This window comes from Amblyomma mixtum, chromosome 4, assembly GCF_055824585.1.
Source record: "Amblyomma mixtum isolate Tamu chromosome 4, ASM5582458v1, whole genome shotgun sequence".
In the NCBI taxonomy this organism is placed as follows: domain Eukaryota; kingdom Metazoa; phylum Arthropoda; class Arachnida; order Ixodida; family Ixodidae; genus Amblyomma; species Amblyomma mixtum.
In genome coordinates this window covers 72,517,125-72,536,480 of record NC_143015.1, presented here as the reverse complement: position 1 = coordinate 72,536,480, position 19,356 = coordinate 72,517,125, and positions in this window count along the sequence as shown.

Here is a 19,356-nt window from a genome sequence, read left to right as displayed (position 1 = left end):
AAGAAGATGCAATTAGCGCCGCCTAGAAAAATAGCGTTGGTAATCAGCGCTCGTAGCGTCTTCGTTCCGCGTCTTTGTCTCACGTGTCGCGCTGAACCTTGCGACGTTCGAGGATTTACTTCTCCCGCAAAACTCACGTGGCTATGATGCTACGTTTTTTTTTCATTATAACCTCATAATAGTTGTCCGCACACTTCGAAGAGGGCGCTGGCTCTTCACCATAAGCCGCCATGTTTTGAACATATGGGCTTCTATGCAAGTAGCACTACCGCTCTACATCTACCATGTCGGTTTCCTGGGGCCCGATTCTCGATATTCGCATACAGAAGGAATGGATAAGAAAGGACACTTTCAAAGGCCCCAGCGGCTCAATCGATTCTAGCGCACCTAGTGGTTGGTGAAGCAGTTGGCCAAGACTTCTTGTTTCTGTTTCACTTGAACGAATTTCAGATTGCTTACGCGCTGCCCAGTGGATTTTAGTGCGGCCAGCGGTTGGTGAAAGCAACCGGCACATATTTCTTGTGGTGGTTTCACTGACGCAAGTTTCGAATTATTTGCGCGTTGGCCACGTAATCTATCTTCGAGACCCCGTGAAGCCACGAACTGCCGTGACATGTCCAATGTGGCCTAGAAAGTGTGCCGCGGTTTGATAGAGAAATTCCTGTGCGCTCATCATTTATGACTGTCACTGGCATTCTGTTAGAACTTATATTCATAGCTTTTGCTTTTTTATATTTATTTTGAGAAACGTCAGATTGGATGTGACATTTAGAGGAATTCGGAACTCGTCAGTTATGTCCTTGACGGTTGCATGAAATGTTTTGCTCTGTGTGCACCGTAGCTTAGAAGCGCAAATAACAGACGCATTTTGGCGAATCAGACTGCTTCTTATGAAGAAATAAGGATGGTATTTCTCCCCCTCTTCGCGGTGTTCTTGGTGGGAGCAATTATTCCGCTAGCACTGTGCTGGTTTTGCAAGGTCTCGTGGAATCTACAGCATCGAGTATTAGTCGACTAAAGGAACAATCTGAAGCAACAACGGCTCGCTCAAGGTGAGTGCCACTTTAGTGACTTAAAAATATGCTGGCTAAAGTTGTTTCCCTAAGTGGAACTGCAATACCGATTGCATAGCAATACAGCAGTATAGCAGTATTTAGACGGGGCCCTTTTTTACTTAAGCTTTTCAAGCAAAGAAAATTACGAGTGATGTGTAACTGTCGTTGCAATGTTGTTTATTTCATTTCTTTGTTTTGGTGTTGATATGTAACACTGATTTTTTACTTTTTATGGTTAATGACGTGACTTTTCAAGTTGCAGGCAGCTACTGATTGCAACCGTTAAAGGCTCTCATGTCTCTGGTGCAACGAGCTAAACCTTCGTTATATGCGATGGGACACACTGCTTACCGAAGTTGTTTTCATTATTAAGAGCGGTACTCTTTTCCACGGTTTGACTGCCTCATTAGTTTTGGGTACATTGGTGCATTTGTTTACGTGCTCTATTTTGACTTCATCTTAACGCTTTTTATCCTCCCTCCAACTGTAAAGCTGCAAGGCTACGCAGACATCCAATAAATAAAGTAAAATAAAATAAATATCTCTAGGCAGGCTAGGAAAAAGCACGCCATCAAGAAATTTTTTTAACAGACTGGGGCACATCAAAACCTTCCCAAGGCGAATAAAGTTCATCTTTCCGACCTTTCTTTAATGTACGTTCATTTCCAACACGGGAACGCATGAGAAGACACGCATGAGCCCATCCTAACGCGACCTCAGCACTGTCCCTTGATGGGAAATCTTTCGAGCCCGCTCCTAATCCCGGCGCGTCCAAGCTCTTTGCAAACCGACCCTATCTGAAAACGTTGCTACTAATATTCAATCAACTACGCCTAAATCCCGAATGTAAAGAGAGTGTTGCGAACAAGAGACAATACAACATATTGTGTGTATATGTGCCGAACCACGAAGGACAGGGGCGTTGCGTACAGTTGTGGCACGGCCAGAAAACACCGGTGCGAAGTTCTAGCTGGCAAGAACAGCGATCTAGACAGCTATTAACTCTATTTGCACACTATCTGGACTTCTAACTGTGCGGACAGCCCTTCTGTGTAAGCCCTTCTGCACTGCCGCACTATCCGTATCTACTTTTACCTTTATGGCACGTTATCACAAGAGCTTCGACAAAGCCACTTAGTCGTTGTCTGTACGGTCTCTCTCTGCGCCCAGTTTCTCTTCCCGAGCAACTTCTCGCGCAGCTGTCCGACGCCCCTCCGAACTTGCCCGAGCTTCCTCCCATTCGCTGCACCTTTGAGGCACTCCTCCGAACTTACTCGAGTTACTACCCTACGGAGCTTACCCGAGTTACTGCCGAGTAATCGAGTTGCTGAGTAACTCGGGTAAGCTCAGGTAAGTGCCCGCACTTTCTGTCTGCGTTTTCCCTCGACACTTTCTGTCCACACTTTCTATCCATATTTTCAGCCCGCTCTTTCTGTCCACACTTGATCCCGAACTTTCTGTCCACACTTGCTGTTATCACTTTTCCGTGGACACCACGCTTAAGACAGATAATGCTTACGCATTAAAATGAGCATTCCACTGTTTTGCAGTGCCTCTGCTCACAGGCTTGCGGGATGAAAGTGCAATGGACAACCTCGCCTGCCTTAAGCTTACAGCACAAGGTTCTGAGATAAGATTCAGGATTCACAGCCCGACCCTTGCTTCTCAACATTAACCAATGAGCGGCGCGGCAATATGAAGCATTCTACGGCCTCCGATTCTACTGGTTTAACCTTCATAATAAAAATTCTTTACTGAAGTCTCTGGCCATGAGGCACCTCAACGATGCTGCTTGGCACAACCGACAGAGATGTGTGCTATGTAAACGTAGAACACTGTGGGTTATTATCCTCCTATATACTTACACTTACGCGATTACTTCTCTACTTTAAAACGTTGTTTTCTGCAGCGTTTTCGAATGCGATGAAAGCAGGAAACAGCTTATTTGTAGGCAAAGACTAAACTCTCTCATGTGTTGCACTACAAAGGCAAAATGTAATATCGCGTTAGGAGCTGACGTTCTTGGGTCCATGACTTTGCAAGGTCTGTGAAGCCTGAAAGGATTGGAACGCAATTTTTGTTTTCTCACATGTTGTTGTTGTCGTTGTTATTGCCCTGGTGGCACATCGGAGCTGTTGTATCATTCTTGTTCTTCTTCTCCTCAATAAACTTGGCATTCACTGCACGCACATCCTCTTTGTCTGCCGGACTTTGGACTCGGCTGGACGCTGCCACCGTGGTTCCTCCAGCTCGCTTCAATAAATGTGAACGAGGTCACCCACTCCCGGCGACCTCGACAGCCTAATTAAAGCTAACCTAAATTGAAAACACTAAATTGATACGGAGAGGACGTTTAACGTGCCGAAATGATAATTCGCGATTTCTTACAGCGGCATATCGGACTCGATGTAAGGAAATAAGGCGACAATGGCTGACATTAAACCAAAGGGATTAATTGGAAAGTTTCTTTTGCATAACGTGGACACGTCGAAGTCAAGGTCAAAGTCATTTTATTGACGTGACAGGAAGAAGTGGAGGGCAATAGATTCGGCTGGAGATTCATTCTGGCAACAAAGATGGTAAAGGCGGTACCTTTACACCATGACTAAATTATTTATTTGACATGCTTGGCGGCAAACCACGTCTTTGATACCTCATCTGGCGAACGACACTACTTGCTGCCCATCAACACTGAGACAAGGCAGGCGGCAGCTGCCAATAATAAATGAGTAAAAACGAATCGGGAAATTGATGGTTACAACATACGGCCCCAAGTTAACATTGAAGGAAGCATAAGTTTCAGTAGAAAACCTATGGTCCCGCTTTTTCGAACCGCAAGTGAGTAAAATTGTGTTATGGCAGAGGAAGAGTAGAAGCTAAACTCGCCCATGGCAATAAATGTCCGAGGTCACAAAGAAGACATCTTTTTCCAAAGTGCCTTGAGAGGTCTTAGGGTGTACCATGCATTTGTAGCAGCATAATTCTACAGCAAACCATCCCCTTAAATTTGATGCTGAGTGCTGTGCGGAATTCTTTCAACTGTGATCACTGCCTGTGCCGTATTCTTTATCGCGGTTGATTCACAATTTTCAGCTCTCCTGCATCAATAACACTTAAAGCTTAGGTGAAAGTTCTGAATTGAAAAACTAAAGGCAAACATAGTTTTACATCATGGCTACTCAGAGGCAAGAGAGGCGCTCTGACACATGAGTGAGCACTCATAGCCCCATGTGCACAGGTAGCGCAGATTTCTCACTAGCGCCAGGCATTCTTAGCGCATAGGCTTACTGGCTAGTGCATGTTGTCTGCGACTGCCCCAAAGAGCTTTCGTATTGAGCGGATAATACGTTCTCCCCGCTCAACCACGGCTGACACAGATCAAAGCCATCGACCTTACCTCGTGGTCGTGAGCGCTACCGAGCGCAACGGCGAACATGGCGCGCTTTGCTCTGAGGGAAACGAGGGAACGACACTTGCTGACACAAAATGGCATTTACTGCAGCAACAACTACCACGCCCAGTAGCAAAAAAAGAAATGCGCTAGGAATCGAGGTCATCCGACTCACAAGCAAGGTTACGAGCAAATGTTCGCCCACGCTGAAACAGGGGAGAAGCACCGAGGTTGGATGGCATGAGCTCGAGGGGGAATGTTTCTCCAAGGCCTCGCTTCGCTGGCGGAGAGCGAAGCGCCACGTCGAAACGTCTACACGCGTCGTGTTCCCGAGCCGGAGGGAACTGTCTCGCGCGCGCGGAGCAATCACACCGCTCGTGTCGCTGCGACGCCCGCGCTTCCCTTGTAAGGTAACTAGAAAGGACACCAAAGAGATGTGAGTGAAAGGGGGACGGAGTGGAGCAAGTCCCTATAAACTTAATTTAAATGCATCGGGCAATCGCCACAGGCGCATGCAAAAAGGGCATCAGCGTTCCAACCTTACACCCACATGACAGCTCTGCATCCACGACTGCGACTAAAGTGCATCGCAGACAGTTTATCTGGCTATTCAGTTTAGTATACCTTTCACATCCTCCCTTCACTTGAAACCTCGACTGTTACTCTAAAGTGATCATGTGCCTTTTCAAATGTAAACAACAAAACAACGGCTGGCGTGCGTGCCTCATCGCTCAATTCGGTTTCTTGAGCCCAGTGGAACCGAGCACTGCTCTGTACATCATTTTATTTCCTGCTCTGATTCATCAATGCGAATTAGCAGCCTACTAAAGTGGACACAGTTTAGAACAAAAGTCAGTTTGCTTGCGTAAGCAAATTAGCCGACCTAAGGTCGAGCCTACTTAGCCTGGCAGTACTCGAGTTGGTTGAGTCAGCACTTAACGAATTCGTTCCACAACGCAAGTCAGAGCCTGAGTTGTACTTCTTCTACCTTTCCTTTATTTTCTTGTAGTAATGTCCGTGGATCTCGAAATGACGGCTAACAGCAATTGAAAAAATTAAGGCAAAAATATTTCGCCTCCGTGACTACACGGATGCGAAACAGCAACTCTGAGAACATTGGACCTAACGAAGCGTGAACGTCGAAACCACGGAGGGCACTGGTCATCTTAGTAATTACTGAGTTCACAGTTACGAAAAGATGTGGACAGCTAGAATAAGCTTACAGCATGCCAGGTATAAGGTAGCATGACAGTGTTCTGGGATGATTGTCAGTCTTCAGGTGTGATTATGACAAATGTATATATGTGGCGTGTTTTCGAAGTACAACTCATATGCGCTTCCTGTCGTTCGCGTGGTTAGGTGGTGGGGAGGGTTGCATCATCATGTATGAAAAACAGGTGCCCCCAAACTAAGAAACACGATACGATTATAATGCGGTGTGAGGCGAAAGCAATTGCAATAGGGTCGAACCACGGACCATTTTTCCATCGACTTCGAACATTCCAAAAACCGCGTAGGTTTCCTTTGTGGTGGTGGTAAAACTTTCACTGCACGTCAAGAAAAAGTGGTCGAGAGAGTGGGTTAGTATTAGTTGTCTTCCTTCATGGCAGAAGTCTTTAGTCCATGATCCCTTCGAGGTCGTGCGGCTGCGCACGCTCTTGAGTTAGACTTTCATTTTGGGCGCGGTGTAAAAATGTCGTATACGCTAAACACAACAAGCGTTACATCGATCAGTGCAGAAACTTTTATGCAGTAAAGCAACGGCGCCAGCAAGAAGAGGCAGATCGTTCATAGAACGCGCAGACAGAAGAGGCGACGGATAACATCATGTCTTCTCAACGGAATCTTCGGCGTCGACGTGGCGTGGAGGCGACGCCGGGGATCCGCTGGTAGGCACGCCCAACCTCAATAGGGATCGAGGTCGGAGGCACGAGTCTCACGTGCTCATGAGGAGCCGTCCTGAGCACGACTGGCCCCTCCTCTTCTAGAGTCGTGTGCCTCCTCACCGAGAATTTTCTCCCTGCGTGGTGACATTAGGAATAGCTCTTACATTTCCGAAACGCCTGAACGCGTCTGTGTATCAATGTGACGGTATGAATGGTCAAAAATTCAGATGTTTGCGGATTCTCACGCCCCTTAAGACATTTAGATTAATTATGAATGGTTGGGCAAAGAGGGAGTGTGGTGGAAAAGGGCGCCGCCAATAGCTGACTGCTTCGCTGATAGGTGGCGCCACAATCGGCTGGCCTCTTGGAACCGGCCGCACATTTACAGATCACCTTTCCTTCCGAATTCGGTGCCTATTTGCAGTAAGACGTCTGGTGTCAGTGACGCTCTCATGGTCATCTTCTGTCATGTACACTCCGATCTGTGCAACGAAAACTGTATTGCACTGTGAACGGCAAGAGTGCTTAGGTCGGTGAACGACGAGTCAAACACACAATGTCGTTCCTAGGCAAAGACCATATGTGGCGTTAGTGGACCATGAAGCAGGATGCCATGTAGCCTAAGTCATAGCACTTCTAGGCGTCCTGAGAACGTCCACTCTAGGAGCAAAACGCTTTGAGCCCTCGGAAGCTGAAACCTGCTTATGGCATTTTCAAGCTGAAGCTACTTTAGAAGAGCGACTTCAGAAGACTAAAAACGTTACCACTAAGTAATGCCAGATTTACCAAGAGCTGTTTGTAGCGCAGTACTATTCTTTAATCATTATTATTTGTCTTCTTTGAAAAAATGGCCGCGCCTTCACTATGTTTAGCCTACTCACCGTGGTGTGTTGTAGTGACGTCATGCAAGACTTCATTGCAACTGAGGATGACAACGGTAGTGTTTAAACAGGGGTGATCTTCCAAATATAATCCCAGTGTGCGCCATAGAAGGAAATGATTATGGCAGCTAGGCAGGACGCTGGCAAGCTTTCCGAGGAGGCCGGAGTTGAGATGGAGAAACGCTCAAACATGAACGCTTTTTCCCCCATTGACCGAAAAGAACTAAGCCAATTGCAAAGCTAATCAATAAGTGCAAGCGCGGAAAGGAGTTTTAGCATGGCGGTGATCGAGCTTGCTTAAATGAATAAACGTAGTCTGAAAGCGTTAAACAGAAAATAAGGCTCGAACAAAAATCAAATGTACGTATAAGAAACCAGAAAGACCGTGCCACTAGCAATGTAGAAACTAGGTTAATTTTGCAGAATAATCCTATGTTCGCACTCTCCTACAACAAATAAGTGCTTCCTTCAGGTTCATCTACCGCTTTCCCACTTGCAGTGCGTCTAAGGTTTCCTGCACTTCCTATATACTTACCGGCGTTGCATCTACTTCCTCGGCAAAACAGCCTCTGTCCTTTACAGATATCTGTTGTAGCTGAAGTATTCATGATGTGCCTGACAGAGGCGATATTCCCGAGGAAGTGGATAACCGGCTAGGAACTATAGCGGAGGTACAGGAAGCCTTACAGGTAATGCAAACAGGAAAGCGGCCGATGAACGTCAAGTAACAACACGTTTTTCTGTTGTAGCAAGGTGCGAATATAGGGCTAGAAAAATTTCCCATTCTATATATGGAATGGCTAGGTCAGTTGGTCACAGCTAACGCAGGAAAAGAGTTAATGGGGGATCAGTGGAGGAGGCATTTGACCTGCAGTTATGCCGCAGTTAGGGTGATCACCATCAGCAGCAGAAGCAGCCTGACTACGCCCACTGCATGGCAAAGGCCTCTCTCATGTATCTCCACTTAACCCTGTTTTTTGCCAGCTGCGGCCACCGTATCCCCGCAAACTTCTTAATCGCATCCGCCCACCTAACTTTCTGCCGCCCCCTGCAACGCTTGCCTTCTCTTAGAATCCACTCCGTTACAATTAAGGACCAGCGGGTATGTTACCTTCACATGTACTACATGCCCTGTGAAAGCCCATTTCTTCCTCTTGATTTCGACTAGAATGTCATTACCCTTGTTTGTTCCCTCACCCCCTCCACCCGCTTCCGATCTCTTAACGTTACCCCTACCATTTTTCTTACCATACTTCGCTGCGTTGTCCTTAACTGAAGCTGGACCCTCTTTGTTAGCCTCGACGTTTCTGCCCCATAGGTGAGTACCGGTAAGATAAAGCTGTTGTATACTTTTCTCTAGAGGGATATTGGTAAACTGCCATTCATGATCTTAGAGAACCCGCCATATGCGCTCCACCATTCTTCTTCTTCTAGTTATTTCCCTCTGATAATCCAGATCAGCGGTCACTACCTGCCCTAAGGGTGATGGCGATGATTAAATAGCAAACCTAACATTACTACTCTACCCTAGAATACAGTAATATCGCGACAGCAGAAAAAGGAGTCAGGTTTTGCACGTTAGCAAAATGAACAGTGAAAGAAGCTGCCCTGTGCATATCTCGACTTTCCCGATGTGCAACACGCACTTCCACTTGAAGCCGTTCATAAGGTAAGTATGACATTGTAGTCCTTTCTTAGTCTTCGCAACCCAAAGCTTCGGCACCGTGCTTTCAAAAGCAGTGCAGCTCACCTGCCATCACGACGGCGAGCATGACTGCCAAGGTGAAGAGGAGGAGGCCGACCAGCAGCAGCGCAGTGTACGATATGCACGCCGCCAGTGACAGCTTTCTGTAAGGCAGAATGACACGTTTATCGTCACGAAGAAGGAAAGATAACAGCGAACGCAGAACTGTAAAAGCAGGCCGCAGTTTCAGAGTTATGACGTGATCCTGGTGTTCACTACAGACACCCCTGAATCCATGGTGTAGTGGGAGAAAGTCGGTATTGCATTCCGCGAGATTACCCGGAATGCAAAAGGAATGCAGTGGCGTTGTAATACTATCCCAAGCAGCGCAGGTAATCAGACCAGTATTGGAAATGGTTTGTTTAACTCTGGTCCTTTGTTCGGCCGGCCTTCGCCAATATATTTTCAATAAAGGGCCGATTATTTGTGCTGCTTTGGATCCGAACCCAAAGCAGAACACATATGCAGGAAAAACAGACAAGAAACTGCACACATGTTCCCTTGTGTACCATACTTCTGTTATAAATATTCACACAGCGTTGAGCCCGTTTAACCCGTACATTCGCACAGAGACTTATCCCACGTGAAGCTGCGGGTGAAGAAGCAGGGATAATGTATCGCAATCAGAGAAAACTTTAAACTTCAGACCTGAAAAAAAAAAATGCAGTTTCATGCGACTGCACCTTTCGAGACATACTGTCGCGGTTTCTTAACTGGACAGGCAATCAGCAAACATTTTATCGAGGCAACACCTTATCAGTCAAGTACTTTCCGCTCTTCGTGACATTCATTCAAATGTCCAAAGCAATTCCATTGTTCCCTTACAAACACCTACAGGCAATATTACGCTCTTATTCAGAGTTTGTGAGCCGGCAGCTAAGAAGGAAAGGTCCGCTCTATTACAGCATAACGAAGCGTTGGTATCACAAGGGCATTCGCTACTGAATCCCTCTACCTTGTTGCTGATTAACAGACAAACAGCAGTGACGCTGCAGTTTCCCTTCCACATCCAGCTGCAGTAACTTTCAGCGGAAACCATGCACACCTTGTATGACATCGAGTACTCCAAACAAAACAAACAAAACGCGCATAAGTACTGCTTCTACGCTCTCACAAGGCATTGTTTCGGGATTTAGCAAAAAAAAGTGATACGAGCCTCGAAGTGATCGCGATAAAGAATCTCAAAAATCATTATTCAAGCAAACCTTTCATTTCATTGCAGATGAAAGAAGTACTAGTGCCCAAAGATAAGCTTTTGTGAACCGCTTTTTGGAAAGGGTGCGGCACCAAGGCGACGCAGTTGAACCATAACTATAAAGCTATATTGCACTAAGGTTATCACAGCTGTCACTTTTTTGGCCACTTTTAAGTGGATTCTTCTCTTTGCAGGTCTTCTGCTTAAAGGGTTCACAAAATACTGTATATTAGACTTTTTGCGTCACAAATTCACGCGTGATAGGTGTTCTGCTAATGTGCGAGTTAAATGTGCTCAACACTTTGTGAAGATACATAAGGGGAGTATTAAGTGCAGAAAGGAACGTATGCCCAGTGGCTTGCCCTCTTTTCCTGGCTGCGTGCTCTGCTTTGCAAGCGAAAGCTCGCGAATTTATTTTGCCGAGCCCTCCCCCACTCTCGCGTCCTTTACGTAACGTATATCCACCATATCACACCTGCGCAATGACTTTCAGGCGGCTCCATAGCGCTAAGTTATCATTTTTGCCGAGAATGTACGGTTCTTGCGCAGAATACTGCCCCTACTACGCATTCGATACTCTCGTATTTATCGCTGACACAGTTGAGAAATTAGTTCGTTGCCAGCAAAATATTTGTGTGACGTGACGCATTGACTCCTGTAATGAATGCGTCTTTATCCTTTACATGTAAAACAAGTCCTCGTGCAGGCAACAAAGGAGGACAGATGGAAGTTTCGTTAGTTATTATTTCCGCCATAAGTTAAATATTAAAAAGTGCAGCAGCTACAGCCGTATCAACCCTGCGAATCAATTTTGGCAACCGGGTAAGATATTCAGGCACTCACCCGTCACTTGTGGTCTGGCCAGTCGTGGCTGAGAGAGGAAAAACAAAATATTTAATATCAAGGTTCTCGAGATTGAATAAAGCGAATGCAGTTTTAAAGAAGTAATTCGATGCATTTCAAAGGTTGCAACACTGTAAATACTGGGAAACCTGCTCGTAGTGTCCTTCAGACCTTAATCGAGAGGCTAATAGTTCCGAGCATGAATAGTTCAGAGCATAAAAGACGCCGTGGTGGCTCAGTGGTTACAGCGCTCGGCTGCTGACCCGAAAGACGCGGGTTCGATCCCGGCCGCGGCGGCCGAATTTCTTTGGAGAAATCCTAGAGGCCCGTGTACTGTGCGATGTCAGTGCACGTTAAAGAACCCCAGGTGGTCGAAATTTCCGGAGCCCTTCACTACGGCGTCCCTCATAGCCTGAGTTGCTTTGGAACGTTAAACCCAAATAAACCAAACCAGAGCATGAAAGGCTAGCCGTTTAACTGCAGAAAAAAAAGTAACAGCAATGATTCCCCTCCTGGCGTCTAATATTCTTTTTTCGTGTGTTAAAATCAGTTTTCGTGGAACTATTACAATGGGGATTTTGGTCTGGGCTACCTGGTTCATTTTTTTTTCGACGGATTACCGCAGCGATATGGAACACGTCTTCTTCTTGTCTCCTTCGATTCGCAGCGAAGACACTAACCATTAAAAGAAAAAACAGTAGAGTGCCTACCTCGAGTCCTGGCACGCCCAACCGTTTGAATAGTACTGTAGGGTGCAGGATAAGGTGTTCGGACAGGAGCACTTGGAGCTGGCATCGGAGCTGGTGGAGGAAGAGGAGGGTAGTACACCGGCATGTAGTAGCCGGTAGGGTTCACCGGAGGGGACAAAGGGTACTCCTTGAACCCGGTCTCGTCTGTGAGAGGAGGCGAAGATAAAACGGTGATTAAACGTAAAGTCGTGGCATTAAACAGATAGATGACTAAAGAAAGCATTGTGCATGCGCTTTAAACAATACGTGCCACTCTTTCCACTGGCTATTATGGCATCCTGAAAAGCACCTTGCATGGCTATACATGCCAACAGCCGTATTTTCGTCTCCTGTATGTACTCGCGTGTAGTTCCACCTTTTTTTTTTGTTCTTTTTGCCCAAAATCACGCTCTCCGAACTGGGATTAAATCAGTGCTTTAATCACGGCCGGCAGTATAGCTGCCAGCGTAGCAGCTAAAAAGTTCCGCGTCCCTATTTATTTGCATGGATGCCGTAGAAACAAGTCTCGGGTAAGGCCGACACGAAGGTCAGCACGAAACCCTTGCGCCAGCGTAGCACCGACCGCCCGGTTTAGGAACCTCATCGTAGACAGGAAGCTCGCACAGACGTGCCACAAGTAATGCCACCCATATCATCATCATCATCTTCATCATCATCATCATCATCATCATCATCAGCCTGACTCCACTGCTGGACTTCAATGAGCCGCCATCACAGGTGCGGAGACGTCGAATAATTCAGCGCCAACCTGACAATTTCTGAGCCGCCGAAAAGTAAGTGTAATACTAGCGAAAGCGGAGGAGTCACATGCAACAACAACGCCGAGCTTTGCGTGCCCCTGTTGGAGATCACGCCATTAATATAGGACGTCGGCGAAGCTGATGACGGTGATGGTGCCTGCCGAACTTTAATATAGCAAGAGAAAGGCTCTAAAGGACGGAGCCTTCTCCCACGCGTTTCTCGGAATGGGGTGTTAGAGAGATTTAGCATAGCGCAACTAGCTGGGACCCAGCATCGCCAGAGCAATGAGGGGTGTGCACCCATCGAGGCTATCTGCGCATGCGCACCTGATGCCTCAGAGAACAGGTTTGTGGCAGCGAATCACGGATGACGCTATGCTAAATATCTCTGTTGTCTTCCACTGTAGAAGACTGGGCGAGTAGGCGGCACATAATTCTTGAAACAGCTCGAACAAGACAGGGACGCCGACAGGGTGCACACAAGCGCCGATCGCCCGAGGCTCTGTGCGCCGTCTTAGGCGATGACGTCGGTGAAGCCGCTGCTCCAATGTGTGGAGCAGTGTGCCGTCCGACTAAAAGAAACGTTAGCGTCTCGGAGCACCCGTTGGTCTGCCTACGCGACGCTCCAGCTTTATTTTTCCTTCATCTTTAGTGAAGTCAGACGGTAGACCAATTCAACGTAGCGACCAATATTCGAGTGAATGTGGTACCTGGGGACACGTACTGCTTAAGGGCTGTGAACTGTTTGGATACGGTTGAAAATTTAACAAAAAAGACGAGGAGGAACCGTTTCTACAGTAAGAGTGTTCACAAAAGCATGTGGCATGCACTGCTGTGAGCGTTAACAGGGTTATAAGATGAAGACGTGGATGCAACCTTATTCCTTTAAATTACATAAAGTATTTCCGTATCGAGTTGTTTAATTTTATAGATATATTAGAGTTGTTTAACGCCAATAGACGTTTTTTCTCCTAAATAGAGCGACAGTCTAGCTTCTGGTCGAAATCAAGAATATTTATCTCACCAGCACAGGTAAGCAAACATATTTATTTATTTACATTACTCCGCTGGGCCAGTGGCATTACAGAGGGGGAATGGTAAATACACAAAAACTGAGAGAAAGATACAGATGATTAAATTAATTTTAAACAGCGCCTGAATATACAACGTTAGCTAATGCTACACGGAACTGCTCATAATTTTCAATGCCGCAGCAACTTCTGCGGGAAGGTGGTTCCAGTCCCATGAGGTTCGCGGCAGGAATGACTGCGAGAAGCATTTCGTGTTGGATGACAAAATTCCGGATTTATGATCATGATCAATGCGTCGGGATACAGAAATTGGCTAGGGGATGAGGTGATCACGAAGAAGGGGATGATGGTACAACTTTTGGAACAAAGAGTTACGAAATACTTCTCTACGCGGTGTCAGCGATGGGAGGCAGATATTAGACTTCATAGTAGTTATACTCACTGTACGGTTGTAGTTAGCAAAAATAAAACGTAAACAGTTATTTTGCACCATCTCAAGATCATTAAGTTGACATGAGCAGGGTCCCATACAAGTGTTGCACACTGCAGTTTGGATGGCATTAGTATTTGATAAAGCAATAGTTTAAAATTAGAAGGAGCATTAAAAAAGTTGCGGCGTGAGTAGCCTAGCACGCCATTAGCATGCCAGGCTAATCGAAAAATTGATGAAGTATGGACAGCTTGGCGAGTTTGTAATAATTTATCATGGGGGGTACAGCGCGAATAAGACGAAGGACGAAGCAAGAAGACTTCAGCGCTCGTCTGTGTAGCCTTCTTGCTTCGCCCTTCGTCTTCTTCGCGCTGTACCCCCCATGACGACAAATTGATGCATGCTAGGCTAGACACAATGTTCATAAATGAAATATTTGTCATAACAATGGTTCATAAATGCACAACTTGTCAACACGCACTAACCAAAAAGGACGCAGACAGCAATAAATAAGCAAACGGGCCATAAAATTCTGTCTCACGCTAAATAAGTCAATCACAAAAACGAATAGTTTCGACGTATATAGAATCTTTTTTTCCAGTTATTACTTGAGAACTCTTTCTGGTGCAAGGAGACGGTGAGAAAAAAACTAACACGCTAAACTCCAATGTCGATAAGTCAATACAAGAAGGCGATTCCAGTCATCCAAGAATTGCAAAGAGAGGCCTGTTGACTTAGTTCAAAGCGGCCTGCGACAACGGCTGCTTTGTAAAACAATTCTCAATGTTTCTCGTTTACGTCTGAAATAGGTTAGAACTGATGGCCTCCGTTACCTATTGCTGTCATGAAACTGTTGCGCAGAAGATGCCCTAGTATGTAATACTCTCTCACCGTCCTAACTTTAGGGGTTCTGACTGCAGAATAGATTTCATAATAAACAATTTATGAAAACTATACAGTACGCTGTCAATTTGTATTGAAACTACATCATGGCGTTAGTTTTCTTTGATCCTGAAAATACATCTTTTGGAGCCAGACTTCTTCACACGGATGATCATGATAATGAAGTACGGAATTCGCATAGAGGGAGGCTTTAAGTTGCAGGAAGGGCGCTTTATCGCAGCCCAGTAAGTTACCTGGTGAAACACGCTAGTGACACAAGAATAACCCGCAGAGGGGACATTTAATCGCTGATGACATGTGAAAAGGCGATATAGCACAGCCTCTCCTAAATACCACCTATGCCATAGACACCCAAGCATGGCCCGCTTAAATGGACACCTTTGCAAGTTTTGCTTGGCGGTTTGACTCCCGACCAATCGCTGGCTCAAGTTATGACTGGAAATTCTGTGATAGATCTCGCCGAGATTCTAATGCGGCAGTCCCGCATTTGCTCGACAGTTTTCGTGCCCACAATCGTTGCTCCTGGTGCCAGTACCTCACAAAGTCCGACAACCACAAAAGGAAAGAAAAACTCCTCAACAGGCTCATTATGCTTTAGCATAAAACACGCCTTGAGTGTAGCTACCTACGTCGCAAAGTGACATGGCTGCGTCCAAAGCTGGTTAAAAAAACACGATCCCAAAAACGTTCATGTCAAAACTAGAATCGAGCCCGAGTCTGGCAACAGAGAGGAAGGTTAATTCACATATTAGAAAAACGCGACTATCATATTAATAATTCCTGGAGAAATTTTTCAGCGAACTATGAAGAGATTTGAAAACGACGAGAGCGCACAAAGTGGTAAATTATTCTGACGGTGCGGAGTATGAGTACGCGTTTGGGAATGCCCTCCGTTAAACTGCACCCACTAATACTAGTGTGAAAAAAAAAACGACTGGCGCATTGCCGTTTTTGGTTCCACAGCCATTGAAAGAGCACAGCAACGCCTAGGCTTCATGAAAAGGAAAGCAATGCTGCATTCAGACAATTGGTGGAGGAAAATAAGCTTTTTAAAGGTGACGATTGTTAGATATGCTCCCGGGTGCACTTTATCTAGCACGCATATTACGCTGCATACTTGAAATTACGAAATCTACATCTACCTTTATTTTCTTCTCGACTTCTCACCTATGTAACACCATTGTTCACCGAAGTCACATTGTACGAAAATATGGATACCATGTAAGTTTGGGCGAACGAGTTCCCGAAGAAAAAAAGGTACCTGGCAATGGTTTATGCGGCGGATGTGGCCCTGTAATCAAAAGCGTGAAAAAAAGAATACGTTAAAGAACAAGGAACACTGAATTATGTTTTGGAAAGCAACAAGAATCAACAAGTAAACGATATATGTTGTCCATGTGAAATCAAAAATAGCCCGTATCTCATGGCACTAACGCAGATGGCTAAAACATTTTCCCTAGGGTTTCTACAGTGACGTCACGAATGGCACTACCAGAACGCTGAATGCATATTGAAGCAAAAATGGCACCTCTTAAAAAGAGGATTTGTCCAAGCGCACAGGCTACTGTGTGATCGTACGCCACGTATGAAATAGTTACTATAGTCGGACACAACTCAAAAACGGAGAAGCTTTTCCCCGTCAAGGACCTCCTTCTAGCCAATGACGTCGACAGATTTCCATGACCCTGCTAGAGTGACAATACAGGAAGCTACGCAACAATGAGGAGAAGGGTTTATCCCCAACCATAGAGAGAAGGAATTATCCCTTTTCATCTACAACTCCCTGCTTTGTCACACTAGTGCGCCGCGCGTCTCCAGAGGACCGCTATTTCCGGGGACATCATCTTCCTTTTGTGGGACCCCGGAGGCGTTCGAACAAAGAAACTGTATAGTGCCAGTAATCGTAGGGTGTCGGAGGGCCAAGGCACATTGCGGGTCCGAAGAGTGACAGCCTGACCGCCATCTTTATTCGCACGCGACAAGAGTGGTGAAGCACACCCCGCAAGAGTGACAATGGCGCCGGCCGTACGAGAAAAGACCCGACCCGGTGGAGAAATGGGGGGCAAAGACAGGGAAAGCGGCAGTCGGCGGCGCTGAGAGGAAAGTGATGAAAGAAGGATCGCCCGAATGGACGGGAGAAGAAAGGAGAAAAAGCAATTCACTGGGGGGGGGTGACGACACCTCTGACAGTCCGTCCTCCGGTCACCGGAGCGCCCAGATCATCGGGGAAGAAGACAAGCCTGAGCGAACGAACAAGGTCAACTCCACATTCCCTCCGTTCCTTCGGACGAAGACTCCGGCGCCAAAGCAGCGGCATGCAATATTGGGCACCCCTGCCTCTGCATCATTAACATGTAATTCTTGAATATACCGGGTATCCCAACTAAATGTAACCAAACTTTTAAAAAAGGCGAAGTGTCCTAGTCCAGTGAAACCAACTCTGGGTTATTCATAGTCGCGTGGCCTAGTCTTGAGTATTTTTGTCGCTCTTGAAAGTTAATTAATTAGTGAAGTTTAATTAGCTAACTTTTGAATTATTGACTTCAGGAAGAAAATGTCAATTCAAAAGTTTTAGATCACCTCGAAAAACCGCTAGTAGCGCTGTTTCCGTCAAGTTACGCTTTACGTAACTTGACGGATTTATTGGCCTTAAAAGAAAGTTGTCACGTGACCAGCTGCTCGCTCACTTCTCTGCCCCAATGTGCACCCAAAGTCTCATCAAGCAGAGGACTTCAGAAAAAAACGGATTTTATTCTTTAAGGCGCGTCTTGGGACGTTGAAGTGGCACGGTTGTCATGTGGAAGCTTTTTCTTATTGTGCGGGTTATGGTTAAAGGCCGGTAAAAAAACTACTTTGCGTAAATATTACTTTGCTGCAAATGTCTCAGTAAGCTGTTTCTCAAAGCGATCTACAACTTTTCTATTGACACTTTGTTCCTCAAGTCAATAATTAAAAAGTTAGTTAATTAAACTTGACTAATTATTCAACCTTGAAGAACGAAAAAAATACTGCAGACTAGGTCACGCGACACTAAACAACCCTCATTTGGTTTCAGACGGCTAGGACACCCCGGGTTTATTAAAAGCTTGGTTACATTTACCTGGGACACCTGGTATAATAGAGCTTTGCAATAAGTTCCCTGGGCGCTGCCATATTGTTCACTGGACTGTTGTGAGTACCTCGCGCTAGCACGGTGGAAGCGGTTTCTGACACTCCAGAGAGGAGGCGTTTCGACAACTCCCTCGCCCGGTGCAAAGGTCTATATATTCGTTTTGCTCCAACTGAGTCTAGTGGTGTCCCTTTGCCTCTCCGTCCCGTGTGGACTCGCGCAGTGTGTGGTCGTCACACTAGGCGGGTCATGAGAATCAGCCGACGCCATTGGCTGGAATGGGGCCTTTTGAAGGGGAAAAGCCGCTGAGTTCTTCCGCTGTATCCGACTGTAAGTCATTCATTTCACCTGTACTGCTGAAAGGTGATTAGGATTTAGCACATGTAGTTAGCGTGCAACCCGTATAACTCGAGTCAATTTCTACAAGTCCAAGATGTTTCCTGAATATATTCTGGTACTGATAAGAGTTACGCGCAGATCAGCGGTGTCAGACCAACACGACTGCACTGGCGCACACCTGTGATCATACATCTATGCGGAATAACAGTTCACTGGTTGTAATGATATTCATTTCATGCCAGGTGTACATTTTCTATTCCAGTATCAATTATACTATAGTGTTATCGCAACCACGAGAAAACGCCATAATGCTTAGCGAAGTGGATGCAATACTTACGTAGAGAAGCCTGATACAGCTCGCTAAATATAGCTGTAAAAAATATAAATTATAACAAGACTTAGCGTTTATTCAACGCTACCTAGACATCACACCACCTGCAATGAGACGTTGCCAAAGTACTTCCGGTTCGGTGACGTCACTTCGTTTGGTGGTGTCACGTGATATGTGACGTCACGTTCACTCAGTGGCCGCATTTGTTTTTCCAGTCCCGGACTACTTGCTGGCAGGTCTCGGCTTCCGCTCGAACAGGAAAAGCGTCATGGTCACATGACCTACTTGCCATAGGCTGCTTTCGAACTCGGCGCCAGAGCCGGGCTCCCCCTCGGTTACCGTACAAGGACGCTGTCATCTGCTAGCAGACGATGCAAGCCACGGCCACTACGACGCCGAAGCAACGCCGTGCGCTTGATCATGATACTGAGTCGATTTAAAGACTGTACTGTCAGCTTAGCGCAGGTGTATTACAGAACTCAGCTTCGGAGGTATGCTCGCCGCTACTGCTTGCGGCGAAGTTCGCACAAAGTAGCCCAACTCGTTGCGGAAAGGCGGATAGACGAAACCCTCCGCAAAAATGTTGACAACAAGCTCTATAGCTGCTCCAGTATACGAGTGGTTCACCTGCGATGCTTTCAGGTAAGCGTACAGACGGCATGTGGCAAAACAAGCGACCAAGAGCCTCTTGACGACACGAGCAAACAATACGCGCTCGCAGCTCCGAAC